The sequence below is a fragment of the Rutidosis leptorrhynchoides genome, chromosome 3 (assembly GCF_046630445.1).
Source record: "Rutidosis leptorrhynchoides isolate AG116_Rl617_1_P2 chromosome 3, CSIRO_AGI_Rlap_v1, whole genome shotgun sequence".
Classification (NCBI taxonomy): domain Eukaryota; kingdom Viridiplantae; phylum Streptophyta; class Magnoliopsida; order Asterales; family Asteraceae; genus Rutidosis; species Rutidosis leptorrhynchoides.
In genome coordinates this window covers 463,249,867-463,263,485 of record NC_092335.1, presented here as the reverse complement: position 1 = coordinate 463,263,485, position 13,619 = coordinate 463,249,867, and positions in this window count along the sequence as shown.

Here is a 13,619-nt window from a genome sequence, read left to right as displayed (position 1 = left end):
TAAAAGTAGCTCATGTATTCTCAGTTCAAAAATATATCTCTAAAACATTTAATAAAGCAGTTGTAAAAATAGCGCATGTATTCTCAGTCTCAAAAATATAAAGAGCAAAAGGGAATCAAATGAACTCACAATACGATATTTTGTAGTAAAAATAGGCATACGAAGGAACTGAACAATGCAGGGTTGACCTCGGATTCAGGAACCTATATTCAATTATGTATATTAACATATGTAATGGTAATCGAACAAATTTATACATTATAAATTTATTAGTTATATCTTTTTATTTTAATAATCTATATGTTTCATATATTCATTTTATATATTTAAAACAAATAAAAATATTAATTTTGTTATGTTATATGTATTAATATATATATATATATATATATATATATATATATATATATATATATATATATATATATATATTGTTTGTTTGTTAAAATTATAATAATACTAAAATAATATTAGTAAATTCTTTAAAACTTGTATTTTCAAAATCCTAATTACTTTTAATAATATTAATTTAGATAATACTGATAATAATAATAATAATGATAGTTTTAATGAAAATAAAATAATAATTTTAATATTTATAAATTGATACTAGTGTTAATATTAATGAAAAGTAATAAATTTTATTATTTTCATAATAATAATAATAATCATAGTCTTAATAATGTTAATAATACTTATTCTAATAATAATTAAAATGGTAAGATCATATGTTTAATAATATTAATATTAATTATAATTGTAATTATAATCGTAAATATAATAATAATGAAACTTATTTTAGTATTAATAATAATAATGATTATAATACTTGTAATAATAATAATAACTAATAACTAATAACTAATAACTAATAATAACCATACTAATAACAATAATAATAATAATAAAATTAATAATGATAATAATAATAATAATGTTAATAATAGTAATAATACTTATACTAATGATAATGATGATAATACTAATAATTATAAGGGATACTAATACTAATGATAATAAAACTTGTTTGTGTTATTTTCATAGTAATGATAATAATGATAATCCTAATCATAATAATACTTATATCAATAATAGTATTACTAATAATAACATTAATATTACTTAATGATGTTGCTTAATAACAAAAATGATAATAATAATAATCATTTTAATGTTAACATAATAATACCAATAATTAATAAATATAATAATAATAATAATAATAATAATAATAATAATAATAATAATAATAATAATAATAATAATAATAATAATAATAATAATAATAATAATAATTAGAAGTTCTACCTCAAAAAGAAAAAGGCTAAGAAAATAATGCCCCAGCCGGGTTCGAACCCGCGACCTCTCGCTTAATCACACAACTCCCTAACCATCTAATCTGCAATGTTTTTCTGTTGTATCTCCAACGTAATCCAATGTAACTCGTTTCTTGGCCCAACGAAAATATGACACAACCCAATAATCCATTACACTTTTCGGCCCAAATAGATTATAGTGGCCTAATAACAATTCGAAGCATAGTAGCCCAATGATAATGATTCAGTAGCCCGATTGATTTAATTATTGACATGAATGCGTTTGATTAAAATACAACCGACACACAAATGCTGTAATCCAATCGATTCCTTAATTCTTTAAAATATACAAGTGGGTTTACATGTTCTAGGGTTGTCAGCCACAAAAGGAAGAAAAAGAAGAACACCAAGCAGCTTAAAACTGAAATTATTATCATCATTATTCTCGCTATCCACCATCACAGAATCATAATTATCCTCATCTTCATTATACTCATGATTTTATGTATCAAGTTGCAGGTGTTGGGTTTTGGTTACCACAAGAGTACATACAGCTGCAACGATTCGAGAAGTAAGATAGAAAAATAAGATGCTGTGATGATAGAATTGTTCTCAAACACAAAAGAAAAGGGTAGACGAATTGTACATGGTTTGTTTATGGTTGTTTGGGTGATGTTCAAAAGAAAACAAGAAAGAAACAAAAGAATTAGAAGTTGCTGCAGGTGCTTACGGTGGTGGTGTTCTCGATGGTTTGTGGTTATAACAATCGTGGTGAGTAATAACGATGGTGGTGTTGTATGGTGGAGGTGAGGTCTTTGGTTTACAATAGGTGACCTTCGGTGGAGGTTTAATGGGTTTCATTTTATAGCTCAACATGGAAGGTTTTGATAATAGCTGATGGTGGCGGTTTTGGTGGTGGTTTGGCCATATAACAGTAGCAACAAATAGCTTGCAAATTCGTTGGTTTCAAAACCAAGCAAAACAGTAGCAAGTGGTGTTTTGAGTCGTGGTGATAGTGGATTGTTTTCAGTGATGATATGGGTTAGTTCATGACCAACAATAGTGACCAAATATGGGTTTCGGTTTGGGTGAATATCGGGTAGCAGGAGACAGGAAACAACACGCACAATTGAAGGGTTTAATGATTGAAGGTGATGTTTGATGATAGTAGTAATAATGGGTTATGGTTTATGGGTGTTTTTAGACGACCATGTATGGTTGCTGAGTGTAAAGTGGAAAAACTTGAAATAGGTTTCGGTTCTGAGTTTGTTCTTTGATGGTGGTGATTTGGGTCCTGTTGGGTAATCACGATGAATAGAAAAAAGAAAGGATAATAACAAGTTTATGGTTTAAGAAGGTGACGCTTTTAATTGTTGTTCAATGACGAAACAGAAAAATAGGTGAGAAATAAATTAGAGTTGCAGGTCGTTTGATGAATGAGGTGATCAATTTAGTTTGTAGATGACGCTGGTTTAATTCACTAACAGAAACATCGAACAACAATTGTCGTTTGAGTGGTCTTGGGTTTGGTTGAAACAGAAAGGAAAGATAACACCATCGTGGTCGCAAGTAGAGTTGATTGAGTGATGATTTTGGTGATTGATCAAAGATGATTGTGGTTGTAATATGAAAGAGTAATCAAAATTACTTTGGGGTCTTACAACACAAATAAAACCAGGCTGTATTACATATTAGTTATAATGGTTGAAAGTATTGTTTTGGTGAATAAGTCAAGTAGAGAAAAACAAAATGCTAAAAGGTGTTAGTGATAAATATGGGTAACGTATCATATATAGATTCATGTCCGTGATTTCTCAATTCTCAAAGTTTTAGAACTAATAATATAATAATAATTATAATATAATTTAAAATATAAACGTGTGAATTCTTAGCCGTCGTCTACTATTCCTTTCACGGACTGGATTTTGTGCTCCAATGTTAATTAGTTGCGAATATAAAGTGCACCGATAAAATCTAAATTTTTAAATTAAATGCGTTTAGTTATTCTGGTCTTTAAATGTTTTAAAATTATTAAATAAAAATTTAAATCACTGTCCGCGCTTGATAGTGCTCCAAATGAACATATATTTAGTAGCAATATCCTCCCAATATGTAAATTATTTAGTTGTAATTGTCCTATTTTAAGTTGTAATCGTTTATATTAAATAAGTGCGAAGACAAAAGGCGAAAACGAAGATTTGAAGACAAAAACATCCAAAAAGCTCAAATGTACAAGATACAATCCAAGTGGTTCAATTTAATGATGAGAAACGTCTAAAAATTACAAGAGTACAAGTTACAAAACTCAAAGTACAAGATATTAAATTGTACGCAAGGACGTTCGAAAATCCGGAACCGGGACATGAGTCAACTATCAACGCCCGACGCAATGGACCAAAAATTATGAGTCAACTATGCACAAAAATAAAATATAATATATAAATAATTATATAAATTATTTATATATTATAAATATATATATAATCATGTCGACATGCTATGAGACGAAGGATCCTGAGCTGGATTTTCAAACTCCACGACTCGCGGAGTTTGAAGGCCAAAAACTCCACGACTCGCGGAGCTGTCAGAAATCAAAACGCCTATAAAAGGCCATGCATTCGTTCGATAAAAAAATATAAATAATAATAATAATACTAAATAATAAATAAATATATATATATATAATATATATAGTATAGGGTAGTTTTATATTAGATTAGTTCGGGTTATGTAAAGGTTATTTTACGGGTTTTGAAGTCGAAATTCTGTCCGTGTACCACTACGCGATAAATAATCAATGTAAGCTATGTTCTCCTTTTTAAATTAATGTCTCGTACTTAAGTTATTATTATGCTTATTTAAGACGAAGTAATCATGATGTTGGGCTAAAATACTAAAATTGGGTAATTGGGCTTTGTACCATAATTGGAGTTTGGACAAAAGAACGACACTTGTGGAAATTAGACTATGGGCTATTAATGGGCTTTATATTTGTTTAACTAAATAATAGTTTGTTAATTTTAATATAAAGATTTACAATTGGACGTCCCTATAAATAACCATATACACTCGATCGGACACGATGGGCGGTGTATTTATACGTACGAATAATCGTTCATTTAACCGGACACGGGAATGGATTAATAGTCTATGGAATTATTAAAACAGGGGTAAAATTATGTACAAGGACACTTGGCGTAATTGTTAACAAAGTATTAAAACCTTGGGTTACACGCAGTCGATATCCTGGTGTAATTATTAAACAAAGTATTAAAACCTTGTTACAGTTTAAGTCCCCAATTAGTTGGAATATTTAACTTTGGGTATAAGGATAATTTGACGAGGATACTCGCACTTTATATTTATGACTGATGGACTGTTATGGACAAAAATCAGACGGACATATTAAATAATCCAGGACAAAGGACAATTAACCCATGGGCATAAAATTAAAATCAACACGTCAAATATCATGATTACGGAAGTTTAAATAAGCATAATTATTTTATTTTATATTTCATCGCACCTTTAATTATTCGTCATTTATATTTTTTGTTATTTATTTTATTTTGTTAATTAAATTTACTTTACGCTTCGCTTAAAATATAAAATCGACAAACCGGTCATTAAACGGTAAACCCCCCTTTTATATATTATTATATATATATATATATATATATATTTTTGTACAAATATAGTTGTTTAAAAATATAGTGTAACCGTCTCCTTGTGGAACGAACCGGACTTACTAAAAACTATACTACTCTACGATTAGGTACACTGCCTATAGTGTTGTAGCAAGGTTTAGGTATATCCAATTTGTAAATAAATAATTAAAACTTGTGTAATTTGTAACGTATTTCGTAGTAAAATATAGTACTATCACGTACCCCCACGCTACGACATCAGCGCTCGATCTCATGTCAAATATAAAAAAGTGTTAAAATTTAATAATTAGATCCTAAATGTATTTCTAATAAACCTATAATTTACGTCACTCACTTTTGGATCACCCTTTATTTTTAAAATCACATAAGTTCGTTTATAACTTGTTTATTATCAATCGAATGATAATTGAGTGTTACTATCATTTTCCAAATAAATTGGAAACTATATATATATATTCAATACACTTTATTTATATATATCGATACTTTTTTTTTAAATAATAATCATTATAATATCCTATTTTTATTTTACTTTACATAAATAAATTTTAGTAACAACAACATACAATATTTAAAATTATGTTTCCAATTATTATTTATATATATATACACACATATTAAGTTACAATTAATTGTTCGTGAATCGTCGGAACTGGTCGAATGTCATTTCATAAAATAGTACAAAAATTTTGAAATTCAATTTAATAGACTTTGCTTATCATGTCGAAACCATATAAAGATTCAGTTTAAATTTGGTCGAAAATTTTCCAGTCGTCACAGCGGAAAACCCACTTCCCGACACTTTTAGACGAAACGCTTTTCACAACATATAATATTAGATGAAACTAACACGTTCCAATAGTAAAACGAGTTTTACGACTCCGGGCCCACATAGGCCGTTTTACGACTTTCGTACAAAATACAAGTTTCAATCCCAATTTATATTTAGACGAGTTAGGACTCTATAACCCAACTCGATACCAAGAGCATAATCCCGGGGACTACCAAATCCCCAATCCGCATCCGCGTATCCAAAAGCTAACCCATCGAGCCCAAGCGCTCCTACGCAACTAGTCTAACAACTAGCTACTTCATAACACAATACCTGTAAAAAGGTAAACAACGAGAGGGGTAAGCTAACGCTTAGTGAATGCAATAATTATCCATATACATATATAACCTACTTACTTGCAATCACTTACACAATACTGCATACAAGCTAGCAATTCGACAACTATGCAAACATTATACATAAACCAATATCCGCAATTCATAATAGGCTAGCGACACCAAGAGAATATAGTTCACAATTAAATATGCTAATACAAAATTCACACAACCATGGTTAACCAATCGTACAAGGGAACGGTTCTCATAAAAGACCGTCGGAGTTCATAACATCCATTAGTGTCACTTAATCACCGCGTAATCACTAATCCCCTGGGTGATGTCTTAAACACCGCGAGTAACTCACCCCCATGAAAATGTGGCGTCTTGAACACCGCGAAGATTCCACATGTCAATCACAACAATGAGTGGTGCCTTGAACACCGCGGCAATTCCACTCCCATGATAATGCGGTGTCTTAAACACCGCGACAATGCCACATGTCAATCAAACCAATGAGTGGTGTCTTAAACACCGCGACAATACCACTCGTTACTTAGAATGTGGTGTCTTGAACACCGCGACAATGCCACATTCATACTACACAAATAAATACATTATATACGTACACGCATAATTATTCCACTCACCTCGAACTCGAGCAATACAAACCATGCGTGAAATCTCCACCAAACGCAACCGAGTAAGCTTTTACCTATAATACGCATATAGGTATACAAACAATCAACATATATTCTCTACAAGAGAATTCAACTCCAACACCCTCAATCAAGGGTTCATACCTACCTCCACAAACCGCCCATTTAGACATCTAAAGTGGACTTCACCAATTACCACTACGGGTGGTAATTCCGACCCATTCAAACAAGTACGATTTAACCAAAATTATACTTGACACCATTTAACCCAAAATTACTATCCACGATTACTTTCATTCAAAAACGTCACTTAATACCTCACAAAAGCGTTTAACATCCATTTGACCAAAACTAGCGTCATTACCAACTTTGACCCATCAAAGCCAACCCATTTTGACATTCAAACATGTTATTAAGAGCATCTAAACACTAACACATTACAAACTAGTGAATTAACACCCAAACCATGACCAAAGTCGTCCTCAAACCCTAAACCCACAATAATCGGGTTTACTTACACAATACAAAAGCAAAACCCCCAAATTCATGAGAAATGGGGTTTATAACCCAAACTAGCTCAAACCCTAAATATGAACAAGAATCTTAACAATGAAATTCGGCTTTAGAATTTACCATAACAATCAAAACGTAGCTGAGAATGAAAGGAACAACTTTAACTCTCGCGACTTGACCCGATTCACACATCTTCTTCCTCAAACCAAGCTCTCTTTCTCTAAAATCTCCTCCTCTCTCTATGATAAGATGAGAGAGATGTGTGGATGTCAAAATGATCCAAAACAGGATCTAAAACTGATATTAAGGCTACAAATCCGTCCACATGTGAAAAGACACAAATACCCCTTTTAATTTATTAAAATTCCAACAGCTGGCCCGTCAGACCATTTGGACGGCGTCCAAAATGGTTGGACGGCGTCCCATCTTTCATTAGTGGACGGCGTCCCAAAAACTGGACGGCGTCCCACTGAACTGAGACTGAAACTGAAACAGCAACTTCTTTCAGGGACTAAAATTGTCTGAGTCTGATTCTAATGTAAATTCTGAAAATGCATAAGTGTTAGGTAGACTTTTAGTGGCGCTTTCTGATGCACACATTTACTGACACTTTCAGGAACACTTTTTAATGCATAAAATTTCAGGATCTTACAATTTCCGCTGCATTACTTAGAGATGTCTCAATCATGGAACTTTTCTTTTGCATTCGTAACTTATGTTATTTTCAAACAATGACTCTGTAACGACCTTTGTGTCACGTTATCTTTTGTAAAACGCTATCTTTTATGAATGCAAAACTAGTTTTCAAACAGCATATTGTGTTTGACCTTGTAATGATCCTGTTGTTGATGAACCGTTCACGACGGTTTTGTACGGGGCATTACATTTGGTATTAGAGCATTGGTTGTAGGGAATTAGGTTGCATTAGTGAGTCTAGACCAGGCCGAGTAGGATTCACTAATAGGACTAATCTACAACTTGCTTGTTTACCTGTTTCTACGGAACTGCTGCATGCTACTATATTATATTACTACATGTTACTGCTTACTACTACTGCATGCTACTGCTTACTTTTACTGCTATATGAACTTGTTGCATGCTACTGCCTACTTTCACTGCTATGCGAACTTACTGTATGCTGCTGCTTATTCTCGCTACTGCATGCTACTATCTGATTTTTGAATGATAATTCTGTTGATACTGCTATTACTGCCATGCTATGCACTGCTGTAGATGATCTAGGCTGCTGTAGTTACTATGCTTGATTTCATGCTTGCTACCCGTCTGCTTTTCGCTGTACCAACTTGGAGAATTTACCCTTCCTAGTTCAGATGTTTTTCTGAACCCTTTTCCCACTCGTCTAACCCTAAGGACAAGTATGTAAACCACTTGTTAATACCGTTCCACCATCCCAGAGATCGAAACATTACTTCACGTAATCTAGAAGGAGTACCCCTCGGATTACAAGCCCGTTAAAGTTAATCCTCGGTGAAGGAGATATGTGAGGACTTATCGAAGTAACCGCACCCCGAGCTCACCCTAATTAGCCACGTACAACGTACGAACATTAGAAGGATGTTCAGTTTCCGCAAGTTGACTCGTACCTCGTACACTTTCATGACCGTCACTTATCTCTTCCATTCTTCACCACTACTCGACGACCTAACGGCACTTCTGGACTTAGGTCCCTAACACTCTTAGGCACTGGAGAAGTCGGGAGGACATCTCCTTTCATAAGGTCATAGTATCTTCCACTGATGCACATCCATACCCAAGGACTTGGGAGTCGCCTCAAGACATATCGTATTACTACTTGCTACACGTACAACTCGACGCGAGACCCAGATTGAATTTCTAGAAAGGAACCTAACGACATTACCTGAACCCGAACATTTTGAAGAAATTTTGGGACATTTAGGCATTGATGCATGACCTACGGAACCTACGCACCCACGCCGAGAAACCGTGAGATAAACTACGTAGATTTTGTTTTGAGATAGCATAAATAAAGCACCTTTAGGAGAAATTGAGTAGAACTTGAAGTGATCACGTTACATTGACCATATGGAGTGATACTGGAATGAACGTATGATTTAGTACAATATAATGATGCCAGGCCAGCGTGATTATATTGAGGTAAATCATGCAGAAGTTCCAATGCTACTACATGAGGAATATGAAGTGATCCAGGGAAAACTTTGGTAGGGATCACTTGAGTATATGCATTATGGTCTGTTAGAGGTAGGGAAGGAATAATCACGTAGCCCAGATACTATACAAGAAGGGCCTTGATTGCAGAATTGATAACCCGAAAATTTGTTATAGATATAGACACCCTAGACACTTGAGGAAAAAGTTCTCAAATAGGAAAAACTTTGGACTTACTTGCGATAAAACAATCTTTATCTCAGCTATGGAGACTCGCATGGATCCTGATTTTAGTTAGGGTACGTTTCGTCACAACGTTTTATTTTCTCGGAGTTGTTTAAAACTAGAGTGATAGAAACCTTATATCTAAGAACATTAGTGTTATGACTGATAAGACATTAAAAACCAAGAGAGTTAAGTATTCTATAGGATAAGATAATGGTAAGCTGACAGAGATAGAGGAATAATTTAAGGTAGTACTTTAAAATTAACAGGTGGGTCATTGGAGATGACCTCATGCCAACAAAACTTGGTAGTTTTAAAGTAGTAGTTGGAAAGGATTAGTTACCTACGCACAAGCAGATGTTATCTGAGAAGATTGATAGAATTTTTTTTCACGGTGGTATAATAAGATTTGGTTAGAATGAACCTTAAGATTATCCTAATACTCATCAAGCTAGGAAGCTTGATGTAAAAGTTGGAATGGACTTTAGGAAGCTTTGATGAAATAGTTGGAACAGACTGGCTTTCAATGATGAAAATGAAAGTTATTTATAATAAGAAGAATATTCGTATACCTCGCGAGGATGGTTAGCCAAAAGCCATTCGGGTTACTTCAACAACCCGAAATCCCACAATAGAAATGGGAAGGAATAACAATGGATTTCATCACGAAGCTACCGAAAATGGTAGGAGGTTATGACACTATCTGGGTTATTATTGACCGTCTCACCAAAACTGCTCACTTTCTAGCCATGAAAGAATCCGATACAATGGACAAACTTACACGATGATACATAAAGGAAATTGTATCCCGTCACTTCAGCAATTCAAATTATATATTAAGGACTACCCAAGAATCTGATTTGATACTCATTCTTACGCGACACTGAATCTTAACTTATCCCGAGAGATTTCTTATTCGATGATAATTACACAATCATCCTTCCTACTTCGATATTAGTCATACCAGTTCGAAATTTTCCAAAATCGATGGGTGGTTAATTCTCATCCTCATACTCTCCCATTCGTATCTCACTTATAAGCAACAACTTCACACTTAAGCATTTTTGGTCAAAGGATTTATGCCCTACTAATAGTCATCAACCACATTTAAATTCAACAGTTTTCATTACCTCGTAACATTTTTGCTCAAATATCACCCGAAAGTTTCAAAAGTCTTTTACTCGATTCTCATCAATCTTTTTCCAACTTGTAACCTCCGAAATATAAAAATTTTGTTTGCCAAAATTTTTCTTACACTATTTTACTGTGCGATCATCTCAAAGCTTAATAAAAATAAATTTATTTTATTTGTCATTCGTGCAAATTTTTGAAATCATATACGTTATATAAAATAAAGTAAATAATTACTTTTTTCTGACTAATACATATGAAATTTTACTTTCACTTTCACAAATCAAATCTTTTATTCAAAAGATATTTTGCCTTGAATGGTACGTGTTGTACATAACCCTAGTTTGCTAAGAACTTCATTTCTTTTCTTACATTGTCACCTTAAACGATTTCTATAAAATTTTCGTTGCTTGTTACATAATTTTTTTTTGCGTTATTCGTATCCAAGTCATCATGAAGACTTACAACCGTCGAAATTGAGAGATTCATGTGTGTGTATGTGATGAAGGCACTTGCTACCACGCCATGCAGAGCCTTTGGGCATCCACTAACACTTAAACCATTCAAAATTATTGCTTCACCCCAAGGATTTTATTTGCCACACCTGTTGGAACGATGCTCTTTCTTACATAACTCTAAGTCCTGACTTATTCCAGGGGAAATCTCATTTAGTGATATTAACACCATCAGTATTCCGACTTTAATATTAGTCATAACCTGTTTGGCATTTTGCAAAGTCAAGAAGCGATTAACTTCTTGTCTTCATGCTCCATCCTTGATAACTCACTTTTTAGCAAAGGCTTCACACGTGAACATTTTTGGCCCAAAGACTTATGTCCTGAAAATTATCAAAACTACATTTAATTCATTAAGTTTTCATTACCTAGTGACATGTCACCCGATGATTCAAAGATTTTTCACTAAATCTCTTTCAACTTGTAACCTTTGAAATACGAAAAACTATGTTTATCAAAATTTTTGCACATTATTTATTTGTGCGGTCCTCACGAGATTTATGGACAAATGAAAATAATAAAATTTTCCTGTCACTTATGCGATTTATAAAATCATATATGTATGCATATATTTAAGTTAATAAATTTACCTTTACTTATTTTGGTTGGTACATACTAAGTTATACCTTCAAATTATTTAAAGATCGCTCCTTTAGTGAGCTGTTTAACTTAAGTCAAATAGTTTTGTGAAAAATGTTACACGTTATACATACTTCTAAATTACCAGGAACTTCATTTCGTTTATGTTGTCACATCAAATGTTTACAGGTTTTGTTTCAAAACTTCCTTGGTTGATTTTATTAAAGGTTTTCGTATTAGACTACACCATGTATGGATCACACTTTTTCTCGCCCTCCGTTAGGGATAAAGTTTACTATTAAGATCTTTGTTAAAAACTCTTGAGCCACTTTAGATGGAAATTTTACAAAATTTGTTAAGAAGTCTTTGCGCTCATAAAATGTTCCTTTTAAGGTTAGACACGGCAAAAACGCGGGCCGATAAATTAGTTTTATGGGGTACACTCAGTGGTCACCCTATCGTAGGAAAGGCACTAGGCGGGTTTCTACTCTCAATGTTTCACGACTAATCACAACACCCTCGTAAACATCATCTTTATGAATCAGTATATTAAGGTACGAGAAATCACTTTTGGGATTATTTTCACTCGGAGTAAACCATTCTTTAGGACCAAGAGTTCAAGTATCTTCTCATGCACGCATCCCCTTAAGTATAAGGATAAATTCAGAACGAACCGCTCGAAGAGTTCACTCTCGATCAAAGATCACACCTTTCGTGTGATTTTCTTTCGGAAATGTAATATAAGATACTTTGAAAATCTATGAAACTTGTTATCCTCTTGGAAGGGGACTGCTTAAGACGTCTATAACACTGATGTGGTTACTCTACACATTCCTTCCTTCGTTGGTTGCAACTATATGTTGTTCTAGTTAATGTTAACCCTAACTTCAACATGTAACTGAAAGGATAAAGTAACATTATGGATCTGTGCTTTCATTTCATCTAAGGATAAGTTCACCTGCAGTATGGTAAACTGGGTGATATCCTTCATTGTTCATTCAGACCATCCTGAAGACACTATAAATAATTATGGCTGGCATTGCATGTAAGTCTGATTAGTCACTTTCAACTAAAAATTTCAATTCATGTATTCAAATGAAACGTTTCTTAAATATCTGGTTCTTTATACCTATGGTCTCCTTCCGCCATTAAGGGATTAGTAAAATCCGTGGTTAACACTATCCAGACATCAAATCGCATGGTTATGATCACTATATTTTCCATTCTACCTGTCAGCCTTGTATTGAGACATAAGCGCTCAATATTTTAGATGAGCTTATTAACATTCATGATGTATTTCATGCATCCAGCTTACTGAAGATGCCTGCAGGGCTAAAAACATCATCTTTCCTTTTGTGGATATATTCAGATGACATACTCATGTTAACCAGAAATGAAATCAATTTGTTGATCTCTTAGGACAAGAGACTTAATTAATGGCATTTACCTCTTCTTACTTTTATACACCGAAGTACCTTTCAAGGTAAGTAACTCACTTCTGAGCCCACGAGTCTCACAAAACTTTGATACACTCCTTCTTATTCAAACGGTACCATTGTTGGTCACTACTCAAAATTTCAGGACAAAATTTTCTTTAACAGGTGGGTAATGTAACGACCCGGCTTTTTCGACTTGCTTTTATACTTTGTGCTTTCACGAAACTGCGTATTTTTGAGTACTGAGCTATATTATAATCTGGGAACTTTCTACATATGGATTACTTTCGTTTATATATTAAAATGTTCCTTTAAGTACGTA